Here is a 21,666-nt window from a genome sequence, read left to right on the forward strand (position 1 = left end):
ACGACAAATACCAGATACAAGAAGACCTTGCACTTTCGTGTGGTCACCAGAGCATGGACGAACGTCAAAGCAGAGTATTTAGCTTGCAAATGTATTTTGACCGGCGAAAAACGTACATGCAAATAACTGCAGTAACCGTATAACACGTGCGTGCGAAACCTAAATAAACAGAAATAAAAGAAAAATAAACATAAGAATAAATCAACAAAACTAAATAAACAAAATGATACCTTTAAATATTTGTATTCTTGCGTAAGTAAACACCGTAGTGTTATACTGTTATCACAAAAATAACTATGAATTGTTTACAGTATAATCACAGAAATAAGTACAGCATTAATAATATGTGAATAAACACAAATATACGAGATGCTCACTGAACGACTTCTTATTCAAAGACCGAACGAAAAAGGGCGGCGCGTGGCGCGAACGTCGTGGAAGGTTTGGTGATGAAATCGTACGAAAGAGGAAAGCCGCGTGGACGAAATTTGAAATGTGGTCACAATTGAACACGGCCGAAAGAGCGAAGCGACGAAAGTCAAGTGGACGAAAGTCAAGGTATCGCTGTATTAATAGTATCTGGCAGCGTCCAATGTGCGCCTGTGCTTTCCATGTAAGAAACAAACGCGGGACGGTATAATGCAATGAATGGGCCTTTCTTCATGGCACATTACGAATCTGTTGAGTGCTTTTTTGTGCCCTTCCATGACATTCTGTTCTTCGTGTCAGCTGTCTTTGAGCGACCTCAGCGTTAGCGACCTCAAATGCGCGTGTTCGATTATATTCTGTCATATATAGGGTTAAGATCAGGGTGTAACCGCTTGTTGCAGAGTTGGGAGATTCTCGGCCGCCCTGGTTAATACTGCGGGTGTAGTAACCACGCAAATAACCGCCGTCCGCTTCACGGTGGGCATTAAAGACCCCGCGATGGCATTTGAGAAGGCCGCTGCGTGCCGGTACTCATGCTCCAAATCTGCCAAATTTTGAAACATTTCCTGAAAAACGTTGAACGCTAAACAGGGAAATACGGCGCAACATCGATCAGTCTTTATTTTGTGCGCAAATATCGCCCTCAGTAAAGTGGTAAGGCATCGGTCACCGCATTATATCGGTCACCGGGGCCGGTACAGGGATGGGGGGGTGTAACAGAGATGAGAAAAGAGCACCCGTCACGTGCTCAGCGGCCAACACGAACCGAGCAGAGAGCAACACGCAAACGCGCGCGGGATTGAGTGCAGCCGTGCGCAACGCAGAGCATAAATACAGGCAAGTAGTCAAATAAAAATAAGAAATGAAAACAAATTTAAAGCGGAGAGACCGGTTTTTTTTTTGTTCATCAGAATTATTGAACGCATGGGAAAGGGGCGAGCCTGCAGAAGGTGCGTCTCGCGCAGACCGACCACGGAATTTGAGAGACACTCGGCGCGTTTCGGGTGTCCGGTGGCAGGCAACTGATGCGGGCATCCCCCCCCCCCCCCCCTGTGGTCGCAGAGGCCCGCGTGGCCTTACGTAACGTCTTGGTCGTCGTCATTCTTCGTCCGGCCGCTGACGCAGGCGCAGAGCGACGACTTCAACTTCACATTTGAGGTGGTCAGGCCGGCAGATTAACGGCGTCGGGAGCGGCTCGAGCGTTATCGCTCTCACGATGTCGCATTCGCGTTTGCGGATCGGGGCATTGCGTGGGCTATACGTCGTACGCGTCTGTTCTGGACGAACTCAGTCGCACGCACGCTGGGGAGTTTGACTGTTTTCCACTGTGTAGACGAGTAGTGGAGAACGTCATGTCACTCAGGGGGGGGGGGGGGGGGTGGGAATGGATGACGTCAGGTTACGGGGATATATACGGGGGGGGGGGGGACCCGTGACGTAGAAGGGGTCGTCGCGAAGGGCCTGGAACGGAGAGAGTTAGGGTAGGGGGAATCAGCGCCAGGCTAGAGTGACTACTTCACCCGGCCGACCGAGTTGGATGATCCGTCGGTGCTGGGGGAACATCACGTATAGCCTGGGTGGAGCTAGGGACCTCCCAGTACCCTTTCCCCTGGGGAGATATTAGGGTTGTCACCTGTTAGGCGTAAGCCTTGAATGAGTTACCGGCAGTAGCCCTAAATAAACTTTGGCATCCGCCCCTACTAAAGAACCGTGTCAGCGTCGTCAGTTGCACAACAACACATGTGTGCGTCAGGTGTCCGCGTCTGCCACGGTTTGTGTAGCGGATGCGGTTTAGGGTGTGACCCATGGGCTTCGTGAAAGGTCAAACCCTGGGGTCTTCTGCGTTGGGTTTTTCACGCGACTGGGCCATTTTTCACACCTGATGATGACCGTTTGCGTTATGGTCGAAACGTCGTGAGAATTTTTATTGTTTTATATATTTTATTAATTTATTGTTTCCCTTCAACGTGACTTTACCGAAAGAGCTAAGAATATGTAACATTCTTATTACCGTCACAACGGGATGTGCACGTCAGGATTGTGCAATGTTAGCAAAAACAAATATAAGCTGAGGTGCAAACTTCGCAAGTGCAACCGCACGACCTTAAATTGAAAAAAAAAACATGTATTGCCAAATATAAATCAATCCACATATCGAAATGATGAAACGGCGCGTGCTGATTTGCGCGTGTGGTGTTGGCAGTTGATTTACTGATGATGATGACGATGATTATAAGCCGACACGGGATTAAAGCCTCGTGTGAATCACACAACACACGTGGTGTTGAACTGTGGACTATGGAAGGCCCTCCCCTCATTCGTGGCACAAACTCAATCATAATCACCATGATCACTACCAGCAAGTTGGGCGTTTCATAATGGTTTTAATAAACAAATGTGCCTACATTATAAATATGTTTTATCATGGCATAATAATAATAAAAAGTATCTTTACAAACTATTATTTTTTGTTACTGGTCTGTAGTTCTTGGTACATGTGTTTTTTTATCATCATCTTCGACATCAGCCATGTATGTATGTTGATTTTTATTCGCACCATGCGTAGCCAACCGTGATAATCGAAGGAGTCATGATCAATCCACAGCTGGATGAAGACGTTCCAAAGCCATCGCCACCTCTCGAGATCCTGCGACGTCGTAATCCACCGAACACTTCTGCACGCGAGCTGATTTCTTTGCTCCATCTCCTCGGTGAACATAGCCTCGGATGCGTTCCATCTCTTAACCACCCACTCCATTATTTTTGTCCACATCTGGCAGTTATATTGAGCTCGCACAAGCGTCTTCAGAGAAGCAGCATTAATAGTCGCGGTGTATACATTTCGGAGAGCGGCGGGCAATCAGATTCCTCCAACAAACCCCGGGCTATGTGACCTGGCGATTCCTGCAGCACAGATGGAGAGAGATCAACAATGGATGGGGAGAGGTGGGGTGATTTTAACACGCCAGGAAAAATCTATTTTCTGTCAATCGTGGAATAACATGTATTATACACTCTTGCCGATCAAAATGGAACAAAAAGGCCATACTGGTGAAGATAACCACTAATTGTCTTAACCATACTTCATCACGCTGGTCTGTACAGGTTAGTGAAGGGGAAGCGCCGGACAGGTTGCGATATCACGCGCCACTGACGTCAGCCTTGAAGGGGAATTGAACTCGGGTGGCCGGGTTCATGATACAGCCAGCTAAACATTGCCGTGGCACTTCGCGGTGTCAAACTGCAACTCACGACCCAGTTGGTTGCAGTACGGATTGTGGTGCCGACGGTGAATACATAAAAGGCATCCAGTGTTGAAAATGCTGCTGTCCAATTCGACTGGATTGCATTTGTCAACTGAAAAATCCCTCTACAGCAGAATTATACATTTCTCGAAAAGCTTTGCGGAATGTAACGGGTGTTTGTATTTTACCGCAAACTACTGTGACTTTAAACCCAGCGTCCTTCGCCACATGCGCTCTTGTTCTTCAGATGTTCTTATCAATCCACTGCTGGATAAAGTAATTGCCAGCGACATTTCGCTGGTAATTACTACATCCAGCATCATCGGGCGATTTGCCAGCGAAACGTCGTACTCAAATTGTAAATGTTGTGAATTTACTCTCCAACACACCGGTAGACTGAAGTAGTAACGAACTGGCGTTTTGCTTAAGTGACAAATCCCTTACTAATTGGCTGTGTCGGGTGGTGGAGGGTTTGGACACAGCATTTATACTTACACGATCTAACCCAACAACCTTTATTTTGAATATCATTGCTCGCGAAAGTCCCACCCCACGTGTTCAACTTCACGGGGATGCTGCCGTGATGAAAAGGTGACGCACAATGTATTTGCGATCCAAGAGACCTCTGGTAGCATTCGTTCTTGAATCACCCATCCACCCCAACCGCCTCTGTACACGCAGCTGTGTAAATGGTTGGACGATGGGCAGGCGGCGTTTCTTAGGCGGAATGGGCCCCAATAATCCCAAAATCTTCGAAGACGTTTGGCTGTGCGTTGGAAAAGTCGACCGCGGATCCCTCGAAGAGGGCTTCTCTGGAGCACTCTCAATTTGAGACCCTTCTGACAACAGCGGCTGCACATTTGACTTTGTGTGCACACCCACATGCTCCGAGCGTCGATTCTAAAAATAACAATGTGCGGTGTGAAGATGACGTGCAAGTGCTATTCCGTAACGTTCTAACACAGGTCTATATATATATATACACGTCCAAAGAAAATAATAAATCCCTTAACAGACTGATAGGGCAAGAACTGTTGGAGAGTATCTGCCTGATAGCTTCGTGCTGGGTACGTGCCGTGTGCAACTCCCACCGAGACGCACGAAAACACACACAACAAAGCCACAGATTCCCCGTATAGCCTTCAACAGACTGTCGGGGAAGGGGCTTTTAGCGAGCGCCTATAAAGGCCGGCACGGCACACGAGGGTGTGGGTGACCAGCACCACGCCCGGCCGCCTTTGTCTCTCCATAGTGGGGATGTATGCACACCTCACCAGATACGGTCTTAATTTGAGGCTGAGTCGACCTAGGGGATGCCCAGGACCGGTTCAGATAATCGCCACTAGTGTTGGCCGTGAGCGAGAGTCGAATCCGGGTCGCTGTGTTCGCAGCGTGGTGAGCTAACCGCTACCCTCTTGCTCCCTATCGCTCCATACCTCTACATACACACACACGCGTGTATATATATACATACACACGTCTGTATATATATTTAATGAGACCCACAGAGACACAGAGACCGGCGTGCTCGTGTTCTCTTCATGGCACACCGAACCACACCAATCCCGGCGAAGGCGCGCGTCAACCGTTAGAAGCGCAGAGCCCCGTACAGATGAACACTGAACGACCTTGCCAGCCTCTACTGCGGAAACGTCCACGGTTGATGGCCATCGGAGTCAGACGAGACGCTCCCACGGACCGCTGACAGTGGCCGGTTCAACCTCAGGGGGGAGGTGGGGTTGGTCGCAGGCTCGCAAGAGGGCACGTGTCACATGCACCCGGAAAGCCCATTAACCACGGGCGAGTCCCTTCAACACGGTCCCCCTCATCAACCACCACTGTCGGTGTGTTCATACTCCCAACCCTGGAGCGTGGCCCTTGTTTCAAATGGGGGGGGGGCATTAAAAAAAACTCAGGGGGTACGGGGGGCACAACATAGTTAATGGCACACATTAAACGAATGTTAAACGCTAAACAGAATCAGAGGATCTGAATATTTATTGACACTGGAGGATTCCGATGAGCTATAACGCTTTTTTCACAGATGTCCAGTTGGGGCACGGGGTTAGAACGTCACGGCAACAAAGAATACACAAACACACGATATGAGTGCACAGTATATGAAACGTTAACAAATTACTTAAAAGACATACAAATAAAACTAAATTATATATTTTTATCTTACTAGGTAAGGCCCACTGAACAGTTAAACAGAAAGAGTAACGATCCACTTCCATCCATCGCGGAATTCCGCTGTGACTATCATCACCCCCTCTGTGTAGGAATCACCGCCATTGCTATGAAATGCTCTGCGAATGTTGTCACCAAAAGGCGAGGCCAGCCCTCTCCAAACACCGCCGCCAGCCCCTACACATGATGCTTCGGGGCAGCCCCCTACTCACCATTTCCCCCCCCCCCTCCCCAATCTTATGCCAATCGTTCTATCGGCGTCACGTGACGAGGAATCCATAAAGAACTCTCGCAGGGCAGTTGCAGCCCTTTGTTTTGGAGAACGGCCCGCGCAAGCGGATGTCACAGAGCTATTTCTGGAATTCCTTCAAGTGACCTATCGCTTCACAAAATTAGGTGGGGCATGTACTTTCCCACTCGCTCTGCCAGCCACCAAGAGTGATGACTGTGTAAAAAAAAACAATGTACACGCATTAAGTACGTGACCAAATGTAACGTGGTTTGATTGTGTCCAGTTATTAGTGACCGGTGTGAAATAATGAAATTGCTTCACGAGAGAACGTGTGGATTCATCGCAAGCGGCTGCCTGGATTCGAACCTAGGTGATTAGCCGTGACCTCGATTGGACTCTTTTTTTTATCAAACTGGCGTTTTCCGTAAGGACTGATATTTCATCGTAAAATATGTTTTATTAAATTTTGTTGGATTGGCCACTCGGTCGTTATTTCTCGACCACGTATCAGGCCCCGTGCTAGCTTACTTGTCCTCACTTGACTTGAGAGACAATGCGATGTCTCTCACTTGTGCTCGCGTTGCCGCTTGGTGTCAATCCACGCAACGCTTCAATCTTGAATTGAAGCTTTCGTGACTACAGGAATCCATACTCTTTGCTTCTTTCAGTAAAGTCACGTAGATAGAAAATTATAAATAGATCACGACGTTTCGATCGCAACACAAGCGACCGTCTTCACCTGAATACCTGCAGACGGTTGCTTGTGCTGCGATCGAAACGTCGTGATCTATTAATAATTTTCTATCTACGTGACTTTACCGAAAGAACCAAAGAGCAAGCAACGCTTCTTCACGCGTTTCATCTCTTGGCTTATCTGGGATCGCGCGAGACTGTGGGAGTTCTGCTGAGGTTCCTCCGTCAAAGTGTTTTAAGATGGGCTGCAAGAGGTTTCGAGATGCCCTATGAAAATATACTACGCAAATGTATTCTATTGCATTTAACATACATTGTATACTAGTGCATTTAACGTATGTTATATATTTATTAACGGAGCGGTGGCGCAGTGGTTAGCACACTTGCGCAATGAACCCGGCCTCCTGAGTGCAAGTCATGGTACCGGCTACCATCAGACTGTCACCTTTACCGACGCTCTTGTAACAAATGATGTTGAAGTGGCGATGGTACTGCTGCTGCTGTGTTGGCAATGGCGCACGCGCACAATTAACAACAAACCCCAACGCATTCGCCAATAACAGCGGTCAGAAGAGAAAACACATTGTATTCATTGGGCGACGTTTTGGCAAATGGCACGTCTTCACATCCTATAGGCCAGGGGTGGGGAACGCCCGGTCCGCGGGCCGTATCAGGCTCGCGAAATCATTTTGTCTGGCCCTGCCAAGGCAACCGGAGGCGGGACTCGAAATTAAATAAATCTAGGAGCAAACCTGGAAAAACAGTTGCGAGTAGCAACATCATCAATACCAGATAACATCATCACACGCCTCACCAAAGAAAAGCAGTTCCAGCCATCACATTAGGGGTGAGTTAATTAAATGTTTGACCAAATATAACAGGCTAATTTTTAAGTTCATAATTTTGTATGGCCCGCGAATGATGTTATACATATCCAAATGGCCCTTGGCAGAAAAAAAGGTTCCCCACCCCTGCTCAAAATAGAGAGGCCAGGGAGATGAGAGATGAAGACTGCACCAGCACCACGCCCCGTCGCGTTTGTCTCCCGAGTCGCACCAGGTACACATTTGAGGCTGAGTCGACCGAAGCGAGGCCCCGGTTCAGATAATCGTCACCACCACGACCACCATTATCTAAAACTAGAACCTAAACTATGTTTATTTTACTAGGCACAGCCCACTGAGCTCTATCGCTCTTTCAAGTGACTTAGCCACAAATGATAGCTCAACAAAGTAGCTTATCACGTGGAAATATATATCAGCCAAATACTCTCAGCGCATGTTTCCAAACGGAGAGGGAAAAAAAAAACGTAGGACCCGGAGAAAAAATCCACGCGATCACAATGACAGTCATGCAAACTCCAAATATACAGCAGGCGCCTGTCATCGGAATCAAACCTCCACGACCTTCTGCATACCGGGCGAGGGAGTTAACATCTCGCCACCGCGAACATCAGCACCACGCATCACGTGGTCAGCTCCCGCCTCTGCTAACAACAGGCGGCGTGTGGCTGTGAATGGGATAGGGGGGCGGGATCGCTCTGTGACTGCCCGATAGCAGAGGGCAGTGCGTGCCGCCGTGCTGGTGGTGGTTGATGGTGGGAGAGAGCGGAGAGAGGAGGGGGGGAAGAGAGAGAGAGAGGGACGCAGGGAAGACCGCTTGCAGTCAGCCCGCTCCCACTAAACGAGCAAATCAGCAGCAGCACCACCAAAGCCGTCCATCCGCCTGCTGCAACAACGGGAGTCTGAGATCTTCCCGTCGGACGCTGTTCCTGCTTCACCGAGCGCCTCTCGTCTCCCAAGGTGCCTTATTGAGTGGCCAAGTGAGATGCATGCACGCTGTTGTGTGGGGAGTGGTCGTGTAGCGGTTAGCGCGCTGCGCTACGAACCTTATCTTAACCGGTCCTGGGCCTCCCCTAGGTCGACTCAGCCTCAAATGAGTACCCGGTGCGGTGTGTATACATGTCCACTAGGGAGGCTAAGGCGGCCGGGCGTGGTGCTGGCCACCCACTTCCTCGTGTGCTGTGCCGGCCTTCATAGGTGCTTTGCGAACAGCACTTGCCCCTACAGTCTATTTAGGCTATATGGGGGGTATTTGTCTTTGCTGTAAGTGATGCATGTGCACACACACACACACGTCTGTGCATATAACACGTGAACACACACACACACGCGCGTGTACACACAAACGTGCACATACACGCGTGCACACACACACGCGTGCACGCACGCACACACGCGTGAATACGCACACACGTGTACACACACACGCGTGAACACACACAGACGTGCACTTTCACGCGTGTACACACACAGACGTGCACATACACGCGTGTACACACACAGACGTGCACATACACGTGTACACACGCGTGAACACACAGACGTGTACACACACGCGCATGTGCACACCACGCGTAGACGTGCACACATCCCGATATCTGATCGCACACGCGAGACACATCGCGTGTGCACATTGCATGCGCCACAAAGACAAAAGGTCGCCCATAGCGTAGCCTCCACGGGCTGTTTGTGGCAAGGGCTGTTAGCGAGCAGCACTGAATGGAGGCGTTCGCGCCACGCCACGGTGCGACCGGGCGTGGTGGTTGTGGCCGAAAAAACCCACACCCGGCTCACGCACACACACGGAATATCGCCGACTGTATACGCCATACCGTGCGTCTGTGATGCCTGCACGTCACACTGATGGGGAAGCGGGCGCGTGGTGGCGAGCGCCTTGCCCTACGAACCCCGGCCAACTGAGTTCGATTCCCCCCTCTTAGACAGCGATAAACCGGTCCTTGGCGTTATCCCTAGGTCGACTCAGCCTCAAATGAGTGCAGTCAAGACCGCCGCTGGGGAGACAAAGTCGGTCGGGCGTGGTTGTTAGACCAGGCACCTTCTTAGGTGCTACTCGCTAGCATCATCATCACAGTGGCTGGGAGATGTTAACTACCTCGCCTGGCATACAGGAGGTCGTGGGTTCTACCCTGACGCCTGCTGTATATTTGGAGTTTGTGTGTTTCTCTCTCTCATCATTATCATAGTGGCGAGATGTTAACTACCTCGCCTGGTATACAGGAGGTCGTGGGTTCTCCCCTGACGCCTGCTGTATATTTGGAGTTTGCGTGTCTCTCTCATCACAGTGGCGAGATGTTAACTACCTCACCTGGTATACACGAGGTCGTGGGTTCTACCCTGACGCCTGCTGTATATTTGGAGTTTGCGTGTCTCTCTCATCATCACAGTGGCGAGATGTTAACTACCTCACCTGGTGTACACGAGGTCGTGGGCTCTACCCTGACGCCTGCTGTATATTTGGAGTTTGCGTGTCTCACCATCATCATCATCACGGTGGCTAGGAGATGTTAGCTACCTCGCCTGGTATACAGGAGGTCGTGGGTTCGATCCCGACCCTGAGTTTGCGTGTTCTCTCTTTTCCCGTGGTCGCGTGAATTTTTTGCTCCGGGTCCTCCGGCTTTAACCTCCCCATTTAGAATCGCCATCAGGTAAGGCCCACTGAGCTAAGTAGCATTTTTTTTTAGAAGCGACCTGCCCACAAATGATAGCTCAACGAAGTGGCTTATCACGAGGAAATGTATAGCAGCCAAATACTCTAAACGCACGCTTCCAATCGTGGAGGAGGGGAAAAAACCGGAGGACCCGGAGAAAAATCCACGCAAACCACGGGGGAGAGAGACACTGCGAACTCCCAAACACACAGGCATCAGGGTCGGGATCGAACCCACGGCCGTATTGACTACCTCGCTTGTATACCAGGCGAGGTAGTCAACATCTCCCCCCACCCATGGCACCGCTACTGCCAGTTCCCGCACCGCCCGGGTCAAACCCGGACGGTTGGCAACCCTAGCTAGCGCAAAACTGTACCGCCGAACACCGATTAATAATGCAGAGTTGTAGTAAAGTAATTAAATCGCGTGTACTGTACATGTTGTCCTTGCAAACTCGTGGACGGATATACAGTACCGTGTTCGGAATATAACGGGGAGTTTTTTTGGGGGGAAGGGACCCCTAAAATTTGAAACTTAAAATAACGCACCGTACGCAAATTACATAGAGCGTACAATGCAGCAATGTTCAACTGATTACTGCCTGTGGTGATGCTACGTTGACAGTGGAGTACAAGTACAAATAACAACAGCGAAAGACGCAACACATTCGTCAATAACACTGCCCTTACCCATAGGCAACGTTTCGGGCAATTGTCCTATTCCATTGCACCAATGCCGCACAGACACGTCACGTGCCAGGCCATGCCAGTTCTGCATCGTGCGGGATTAGATGCATGCACAGGTCGTAATGTCTCATTCGGTATCTTCCCGAACGCTCCTAGGCTGGTTTGTAGCAAGGATTATTGGCGTAAGTCACTAACTAGCACTAAGAGCACAAGGTAAGTCTATCCGTATCTTCATCATGAGGCCTCTTTCGCCAGTAGCAAGTAGACTAATAGGGGTTTTCCACTTTTTTTCTGGCAACAAAACTGACACCTTTTCCTTGCAAAAGGTGACACCTTTCATGTTTACATGTAAACATGTAAACATGAAAACATGTAAACATGTAAACATGATTCCTTGCAAAAGGTGTCAGTTTTGTTGCCAGAAAAAAAGGGGAAAACCCCTATTAGTAGCCTATCAGTAAAAAATTTCGACAGTATGAATAAACATAAGTTTCATTTTAAATAACATCATGAGTGCCAATTGCATCTCACAAGACTGTACAATAATTATGTCCATAATCACATGAAGGGCTGAATCCTATTTATAACAAGACACATTTGTAACCTATGTCCCTATCATCCTATGAGAGCGAGGGTTTTTAAAACAACGAGATGCATCTTCTTTGGTTCTTTCGGTAAAGTCACGTAGAATGAGAATAAAATAATAAAATAACACAATAAAATTCTCACGAGATGCAGTTATCGTGAGGACAAAACGAGACGAGACGGATGTTGGGCAGTGTGTTGCGATCGAAACGTCGTAGTGTCTTTTGTTTATTTTATTATTATTATTTGAACCTATCTACGTGACTTTAACGCGACATAGTCCATCGACGGTCACGTGCTTATGCAATTGAACTCCCGGGATGCAGACCTGCCCCGTGTCACTTGAGACCAGGAGACGAGTGACAATTCAGAGCGTCGCGTTTGCTAATATTCTTTACCCTGAGTTACGCACAACTTGCAGAGCACAAATCCACCTCGCGATTAATGTACACCCACAGCCCCCACCCCTTTTTTTGCCAATCCACTGCTGGATGAGGGCCTGCCCAGGCCAGTGCAGGTCTTGAGAGCATTACGTGACCATCCTTCGCCATGCTGGTTGATGAAGGCAGAGCTCCATGGACACACACGTATGTGTGTATGTTGAACTTCTTTCGCGCCGTACGACGCCAAACCGTGCTAATGGTATTGTACTGGACAACAATGGAAGCGCTGCACTGCCCTCTGCTGACAATGTTGCCCAGCGCAGCCTATAACACCTGTTATGCACGGTGGTCGCCCATCCAAAAACCATCCAGATGCAAGCCCTACTTAGCTTCTGCAATCTGACGAGATTAGGCACACTGGGTGATTTGGTCATAGGCCCCGATTAATAGTTCCAGTTAATTATAGTATCGTCAAAAGTAATATAATAATGTCCTGTATTTATAATAATATAAGAATAATGTTCTTTGTTTACTCGGGAAAGCCTCACTAAGTCTCACTAAGTCTCTTTTGCAGGAGGGTCCTGATGTGCATTGGGTTGTTTGGTGAATTCCATTTTAATTTGTATTTTTGTACTGTACTGGAGTTACCAGGATTAAACCCCCCATGCGAACGGGGAGGGTAAAATTAAGGGCTCCGCACAGATGGATTAAAGGATCTGTTGCTATACTACCAGCTGCTCACAACCTCGCACCCCGAACTTACACAACACCCAGTATTCCCCTGGAGTGAATATGCCATCCAAGCGCCCATCAGGCTCAACGTTGCGAACCTTCACTTCCTCAGACATGCCCGGTGTCACACAGGCGGTCGCCGTCATCGTGGCAAACCGAGTTGAGCGAGGCCTTAGTCCAGGGGTGGGGAACGTCCGGCCCACGGGCCGTATCAGGCCCGCGAAATCATTTGGTGTGGCCCTGCCAAGGCAACCGCAGGCGGGACTCGAAATTCAATAAATCTAGGAGCAAACCTTGGAAAAGCAGTTGCGAGTAGCAACATCATCAATACCGGCTAACATCATCACACGCCTCACCAAAGAGAAGCAGTTCCAGCCATCATATTAGGGGTGAGTTAATTAAATGTTTGACCAAATATAACAGGCTAATTTTTAAGTTGATAATTTTATATGGCCCGCGAATGATGTTATGAATATCCAAATGGACCTTGGCAGAAAAAAAGGTTCCCCGCCCCTGATTTGATTGGCAGGCGGTTGGGATCATTGACTTCCCGCACGGGGGTTTCAGTGGCCTGAACCGTCGAGTGGTCAGGCGGTGCTACGAAGAGAGAGAGAGAGAGGGGGGCGGGGGAGAGTACCCCATTTCGTTCCATGCCACCAGAGCCCATGCCAACCTCGCGAGGCCACTACACGCGGAGGAGGGGGGGGGGACTTCATGGAATGAAGGCCACGTGGATCATCAGACAATTAATGCACCGATGCTTCATTCGTGACAGATGGATCGTAAATACACTAAGGTTGGCCAGGTCAATGGCCCCGAGGCCCCAGAGCCTGAGCAGAGTTTCAGTGTTGAACTCCGGTGCGGAGCCTGGAGCTGGGGTCACTGGGACGCTCCGGAGTCTGGAGCTGGGGTCACTGGGACACTCCGGAGCCTGGAGCTGGGGTCACTGTGACACTCCGGAGCCTGGAGCTGGGGTCACTGGGATGTTGTGGAGCCTGGAGCTGGGGTCACTGTGACACTCCGGAGCCTGGAGCTGGGGTCACTGGGACACTCCGGAGCCTGGAGCTGGGGTCACTGTGACACTCCGGAGCCTGGAGCTGGGGTCACTGTGACACTCCAGAGCCTGGAGCTGGGGTCACTGTGACACTCCGGAGCCTGGAGCTGGGGTCACTGTGACACTCCGGAGCCTGGAGCTGGGGTCACTGTGATACTCCGGAGCCTGGAGCTGGGGTCACTGTGACACTCCGGAGCCTGGAGCTGGGGTCACTGTGATACTCCAGAGCCTGGAGCTGGGGTCACTGTGACACTCCGGAGCCTGGAGCTGGGGTCACTGTGACACTCCGGAGCCTGGAGTTGGGGTCACTGTGACACTCCGGAGCCTGGAGCTGGGGTCACTGTGACACTCCGGAGCCTGGAGTTGGGGTCACTGTGACACTCCGGAGCCTGGAGCTGGGGTCACTGTGACACTCCGGAGCCTGGAGCTGGGGTCACTGGGACACTCCGGAGCCTGGAGCTGCGGTCACTGGGACACTCCGGAGCCTGGAGCTGGGGTCACTGTGACACTCTGAAGCCTGGAGCTGGGGTCACTGTGACACTCCAGCGCCTGGAGCTGGGGTCACTGGGACACTCCGGAGCCTGGAGCTGGGGTCACTGTGACACTCCGGAGCCTAAAGCTGGGGTCACTGTGACACTCCGGAGCCTGGAGCTGGGGTCACTGTGACACTCCGGAGCCTGGAGCTGGGGTCACTGTGACACTCCGGAGCCTGGAGCTGGGGTCACTGTGATACTCCGGAGCCTGGAGCTGGGGTCACTGTGACACTCCGGAGCCTGGAGCTGGGGTCACTGTGATACTCCAGAGCCTGGAGCTGGGGTCACTGTGACACTCCGGAGCCTGGAGCTGGGGTCACTGTGACACTCCGGAGCCTGGAGTTGGGGTCACTGTGACACTCCGGAGCCTGGAGCTGGGGTCACTGTGACACTCCGGAGCCTGGAGCTGGGGTCACTGGGACACTCCGGAGCCTGGAACAGGGGTCACTGGGACACTCCAGAGCCTGGAGCTGGGGTCACTGGGACACTCCGGAGCCTGGACCTGGGGTCACTGGGACACTCCGGAGCCAGGAGCTGGGGTCACTGGGGTCACTGTGACACTCCGGAGCCTGGAGCTGGGGTCACTGGGACACTCCGGAGCCTGGAGCTGGGGTCATTGGGACACTCCGGAGCCTGGAGCTGGGATCACTGGGACTCTCTGGAGCCTGGAGCTGGGGTCACTGGGGTCACTGGGACACTCCGGGGCCTGGAGTTGCCGCTACTGAACAAAGTGTGATGAAATGGAGTCCAGAGGGCTGTGCTATCACAGCTTCCACAGTGCCCGTTGACTTGTCCATGGGTCAAGCTCCCCCCAATCTTACCTGATACTCCAGCCCCCCCCCCCACCACACACACTTTGCACTTGGCATACTCCACACCACGGAGAGGGGCCGACAACACAATCTAAAAACGTTTGAATCTCACGCACGCAATGTCGATGCACGCATTGCAAGCTTAATACAGTACAGTTAACATTAACAGCAGCGGCTGTAAACCGAGCCATGACTAACATCAGTGGCAAGTTAAATCTGAACCGGTCCTGCAGCCCTCGAGGAATATAATTTTCTCGTACAGTCTGTTCTCCTATAACGCCGCATGTTTTCATCACGCGAATTGGGTATAGCGCGATTAATGTATTAGGGAACGCATTTTCTATAGCGCGGATGCGAATTGGATATAACGCGATCGAGTGAACGGAACTACGTCGCGCGAGTAGTGATAAGCGGTCGTACGGCCGCCTCGGCGTAGCGTCACGCAAGGCACTGGGATGCTGCTGGATGCTTCCAGATGCTACTCACGCGCCTCGGTCTTTGTTCGGCCTGCATTCACATCTCTTACGTGTTATCGCGGACTGTGCTGTACCCTATATATTATTCATTATAACGCGATTTATTGATAACGCTGTGTTTCTTCAGGAACGCAACTTTCCGCGTAACAGGAGAACTCTTTAGTTTAAAGCGCGCAAAACAAGATCTCAATGGATGACTTATACAATCAGCGATAATAATAATAATACTGCTTTTTTACAACTTAAAGAGGCAGATGCTGCCACCGTCAAATAAACAGATGACCGATTTATGAGCATTTGTGCATCCGGAGTCGGTTTACCAGTTAAGAGCAGCTGGAGCAGATGCATAGAGCTGCTCACGAGCTACAGATGGGGCTGCTGGATCCAGCCTGGAGATTGTGGGGGGGGGAGGGGAGGGAGGGAGGGAGGTGCTTCTTCGTGTCCTGAGCAAGCCTGGATCTGGAGCCTAGCAACTGGAGCCAGAGGCCATGGAGGGCAGAGCACTGCCAGCCGCAAGATACAGGCGACGATGCCCCGTGTTGTTTATTCAGTGATCTTGAACGGGGTAAATGACCACACGCATTTGCGTAGATACAGAGGTGGCGGGACACCGCGAAGAAGCGGAAAGACGACCAGAATTGGCGCCAACTATTTGCCGCGGCGTTGTGGCCTCAAATGTTTGCCATTAGTTTCGCATCGCGCGTTTTCAGATGCGCTTGTGCGGCCCGTCTGGCACGCTCTTGCTTACGATATTAGAAAGCCACTGGGAGCTATGCACTTTTAAATCGAGATGGGGAAAACTCATTTCTTTAGAACTGCTCTTTGTGTTGAGTTTGTTGTCCTTTCCCCCGCTCACCTCCGATTCGCACGGTTGGCTCCGTAAGGTCCGAAAGAAGTTCAACATGCAGCACATCCACAATAGAGGATTTTGTTTGGGTTAGATCGCGTAAATGTATAAATGTGTCGTTAAACCCGCCACCACCTGACACAGCCAAGTAGTAAGGGTTGTCACGTAAACAGAACGTGTCAATTCGTTATTAGCACAGCACACCGGTGTGTGTACATACACACACCGGTGTACAGTCCATACATGAATAAATTGAGATGTTTGGCCAACTCGATCGGTGGAAATGAGAACACCTGGATGAAAACCTCGCGACCGAGTGAGGGTGCAGCACTCCACCCCATGCAGATGGAACAGACAAAGCGTCCACTTTCGATGCTACCGCATTCTCCTGGAAAGCCAGAATACGGCCCCCTCGACGCCCGTGGGAAGAGAGTTTCGCAACATCTGCGCGTGATCCACCAACCCTAGCTGCCTCCACAGTGCTGGATCACAGGCCACGTGCGTAGCCAACGCCGCCAGGCAAACAGACGGCGATTTTCTTTGGTCGTTCGTAGTTTAGTGCGCCCGATATATTCAATGAATCCCAAAGCACTGTCAGCGTCTTGCCATTTGGAATATTTATTCGCGTAAAAAAAATGAATGGATTGTTAATATATGGGTTGGTCGTGAATGTACAATATACACGTTTTTCGATATCAGCAGAGAATATCAGGAAACATACGCGAGTTAGAGAATACATATCCATAAGAGGTTTTTTTTATTAGATTGCGTAAATATAAATGTGTCGTTAAACCCGCCGCCACCCGGCACAGCCGATTAGTAAGGGTTGTCACGTAAACAAATCATGCCAATTCGTTGCTAGTACAGCACACCCGTGTATTGGAGAGTAAACCCACAACATTTACAATTCAAGTACGACGTTTCGCCGATTATTACAACCAGCATCATCAGGTGACAGCCAGAGATGTGGAGAAATCCTCCTGTTTCCGTCTTAAATAGAGGGATAGATGTGATGTCGTCCACTGTGAGCCAATCAGGTGCGAAGACCAGAGGGGGGTGAGGTGGGAGGGGGGAGGTAATGTATTCATATCATTCATAATAAAGGTTTATTCATATAAATTACAATGGTTATCTATAATTATTGCTCAGGTTATTCACAGTTAATAATTGGCTGTGTCGGGTGGTGGCGGGTTTAACGACACATTTATATTTACGCCATCTAACCCCAAGATCTCTGTTATGGATGATATTGGTCGAGAGAGCCTACGAGATAGAGAAGACGCGCTCATGGCTGTAAAGGAGAGTAAGTGTGCTTGGGCAGGACACGTGGTGAGAGAGGATGATGACTGACCGTGGAGACTAAATTATGGAATAGTCGCCAGAGGAGGGATCGGGGGACGATGATATCAGCGCGTGTGCAGGCACTAGACGGATTGTTAAAATCACGTGGCCATGAGGGATGGCTACTACGGCTTGGGCAACAAGCCTTCATCCAGCAGTGGATAAATCGCGACTGTTGACGATCATCACTTTTCATTCTTTCACCTTTCCCTGATCCCTCATTGACAGCTCTTGCTGAGGCAGAAAGGTAATTTCAAATCCATGCAGTAAGGAAATGCTATCGCATCAGCACCACCGGTGTTGCAAGTTCACGAACGCATCTTTACGGCGACCAGCGCTGTTGGCAACGACTTGTGGATCATTTTGCGGTCACCCTTCTTCCTCTGAGCAAACACCCCGGGTAGTCATTGTCCGCCGAGAACACGTCAAGATGCTACCAGCAGCAACAACAACAAAAAACAACAACAAAAATAACAATGCATTTTATTTCAGAAGCTGAAAGACGAGCCGGCTGAGAACAAAGTGCAGAGACACGCGTGGCCCACGGCCATCGCCTGCCTGTGCAGACGTGCAGAGCTGTTGGAACGTGCCCGGATTCACGCGCACAGCCTTAAGGGGCTCTGGGCTCTGACGTTGGAAGGGTCCACGGTTGAAATGCAAAACATTAACGCTACCGTAAATCCTGCGTGTACTGTGGCCATTAAAACCAGCAGCATCGCTCTGCGTGTTACGACCGGGCATGCAAGGCGACGTTAAAATGGCGTTGTCTTTTGACTCGTGATTCAGCTTCACCATTCGTGTACTTTCGCATTTGAAAAGAAGGAAACTAGAACTTAAACAACCCATGTGGATAACTCTGGATTATTTTGACATATTTGGTGGTGGTGGTGGTGGTGGTAAAGGGGGGAGGAGGATATAGAGTACAAAGAAGGGCAACTATACTCGCAGGGGCCCCACTCAAACATATCGTTCAGCTGGAACCTACGTCGCATGCACTGCATCGCGCGCTTTCGGATGCGCTTCTGCGGCCGTCTGGAACGCTCTCCCCTCTGATACGAGGAAGCCACTGGGAGCTGTGCACTTTTAAATGATCTCGATTGAAAACGAATTCCTTCAGAACTGCTTTTTTCTGTTTAGTTTGGTGTCATCTCCCCGCACCTGCGGTTGCCTACGTACGGTGCGAAAGAAGGTCAAGTAACATCACATTCCTCAAAGCAAACAGAAGCATAACTCCGCCCTATCTCCACACAAAGACTACAACGGCCTCTCTAGTCCAGTGGTTCTTAAGCCGGGTTCGATCGAACCCCAGGGGTTCGTTGAGTCACTCTCCGGGGGTTCGGCAGGGGTCAAGACACACAAAGTGTAGCGGCCCGGTTCGCACCGGCGAAGTCGGGCCCGGTTTCGTCGGCCGCCAAAAAAATTGGCAACACACAATTTTTATTCGCCGTGTTAGATTACAAATATTTAGTTGCTTAGTTAAAAAATGTGTTACACAAAATTAAATTCAGCCCACTTGTATTATTTGTGTCGCCACGCTCCGCTTGGCCATCATTGGCTGCAGCTGATCACGCCACATTGCGTGATCAGGAACTTGGTGCTCTCAGTAGTCGACTTGTGGCTGTTGTGATTGTTGTACGTCATTTGTGATTTTCTTTTAATCTTTCAATCCCTTCATACTAACTATGTCGAGCAAAAAAAGAAAGTGGTTGGACGAATACGCACAATATGGATTCACGTGTATAAAGGAACGTGATGGGAGTCAGCGTCCTCAGTGCATGATTTGCAATGCCAAGTTGAGCAATTCTAGTCTAGCACCGACACAACTAAAGGAACATTTCCTAAAGCTGTATGGAGATGAGAAATACAAGAACACAACACTCGCTGAATTCAAAGAGAAGAGAGCCAGATTCGATGAAAATGCTCCTCTGCTTTGTACCCATCGACAAACCGATCCTCACAGCATCGTACGAAGTTGCGTACCTGATCGCAAAGCAGGGCAAACCACACACCATTGGTGAAACACTCGTAAAACCAGCTGCGTTGAAGATGGCGAATATCATGCTGGGAAAAGCTGCTGAAGATAAGTTATCCCAAATTCCTCTTTCAAATGACACTATCAGCAGCAGCAGAATAGACGACATGAGCGATGACATGTTGGCTCAAGTAGTTGCAGATCTGATTTCAAGCCCAGCAAAATTCAGCCTCCAACTCCACCAGACCACCGACGTTTCCAATCTAAGCCAGCTTGTTGTATTCGTGCGCTATATGAAAGACGACGTGATAAAGGAAGATTATTTTTTATTTTGTAAGCCTCTTACAACAACAACCAAGGCAGTCGATGTGAAGAAACTCGTGGATGACTTCTTCAGAGACAATGATCTTTCGTGGAATATGGTTTCTGCAGTTTGTTCGGACGGAGCTCCAGCCATGCTGGGACGACACTCTGGTTTTAGAGCGCTGGTGAAATCCGATGCACCACACATCATTGTTACGCACTGTGTTCTGCACAGGCATGCGTTGGCAACAAAAACCTTGCCTCCAAAACTGGCAGAAGTATTAAACATTGTAGTTGAATGTGTGAACTACGTGCGAAACAGTGTTATGAAGCACCGCATCTTCAAAGAGCTGTGTAATGAAATGGGCTCTGAATTCGAGGTACTTCTGTTCCATTCTAACGTTCGGTTGTTATCCCGGGGAAAGGTGCTAAATCGTGTGTTTGCCATGCGTGTGGAATTAGCCCTGTTTTTGCGAGAGTACCAACATTGTCACGCAGATTGCTTCAAAAATTCTGAGTTCATTCTCATTTTGGCGTACATGGCCGATATTTTCGATGCTCTCAATCATATCAATCGACAGATGCAGGGTGGTGGAGTCAACATCATCGAAGCGGAAGAAAACCTGAAGGCGTTTAAAAAAAAGCTACCTTTATGGAAACGACGAACAGAGAATGATAATTTGGCAAACTTTCCCCTGCTGGACGACTGTGTAAGTAAGATCGAAGACGTGTCTGGAATTGGAGACATTTCTGTACCTGGGGAGCTGAAGCAAGCAATTGCCATGCACTTAGATGAGCTCGCAAAGTCTCTCGACGGATACTTCCCCACCAGAAAGTCATATCCAGCATGGGTGAGACAGCCGTTCACGTTTAGTGTTGCGACAGCAGATGTCAACGATGAATACCTCGAGGAAATCATTGAACTTCAGCAGAGCCAGCTTCAACAGCAACTCTTCAGAACAACGCTCTCAACGTTTTGGTGTCAACTAATCGTACCATACCCTCTTATTGCTAAGAAAGCCCTTGAGAGACTCACACCGTTTGTTACAACGTATCTTTGCGAGCAATCTTTTTCGAGGATGGTAGACATAAAAACTAAGAAAAGGAACAGACTTTGTTGCGAAAATGATATGAGAGTGGCACTTGCCAAGGTGAAGCCGTGTATTTCTGAACTTGTATCTGAAAGGCAACAGCAAAAGTCATATTGATTTGCAGTAAATATTAATTGAGTTATGTTTTTGCGTGAAATTCATGTTTTGTTGGTTTTGTTCTTTGAACACAGTGATTTTGTGTGCAACTGATGCATGGTTCATTTTGTGCACTAATAAAATATATACCTATGTTTTGAAGAAATCATATTTTATTTTTCCAATTACGAAGGTTTCGGTGAATGCACTGATGAAGCTTAAGTACCTCCAATAAGGTTAAGAACCACTGCTCTAAATTTTGATTTAAAGCTTTCGTGACTGCAGTAATTCATATTCTTAGCTTTTTCGGTAAAGTCACGTTGAAGGGAAACAACAAAATAATAAAATATATATAAAACAATAAAAAATTCTCACGACGTTTCGACCATAACTCAAACGGTCATCTTCAGGTGTGTTGGTTTGCATAAATGTATTTTTAAACGGCGCATTTATTT

At 49.3% G+C, this 21,666-nt stretch overlaps 1 protein-coding gene across 1 annotated transcript in view; it reads left to right on the forward strand.

The window, feature by feature from the left end:
- Window positions 1-8,357: 8,357 nt before the first annotated feature.
- The window catches only part of LOC116941659 (very long chain fatty acid elongase 5), a 35,906-nt gene continuing 22,597 nt past the window's right edge, over window positions 8,358-21,666 (forward strand). The window contains exon 1 of the mRNA XM_076066525.1: window positions 8,358-8,591. The gene's annotated coding sequence lies outside the window, so the exon portion shown is untranslated. The remainder of the gene's footprint in view (window positions 8,592-21,666) is intronic.

This window comes from Petromyzon marinus, chromosome 12 (assembly GCF_048934315.1).
Source record: "Petromyzon marinus isolate PM22_M1 ecotype Great Lakes invasive population chromosome 12, UKy_Petmar_22M1.pri1.0, whole genome shotgun sequence".
Taxonomy (NCBI): domain Eukaryota; kingdom Metazoa; phylum Chordata; class Hyperoartia; order Petromyzontiformes; family Petromyzontidae; genus Petromyzon; species Petromyzon marinus.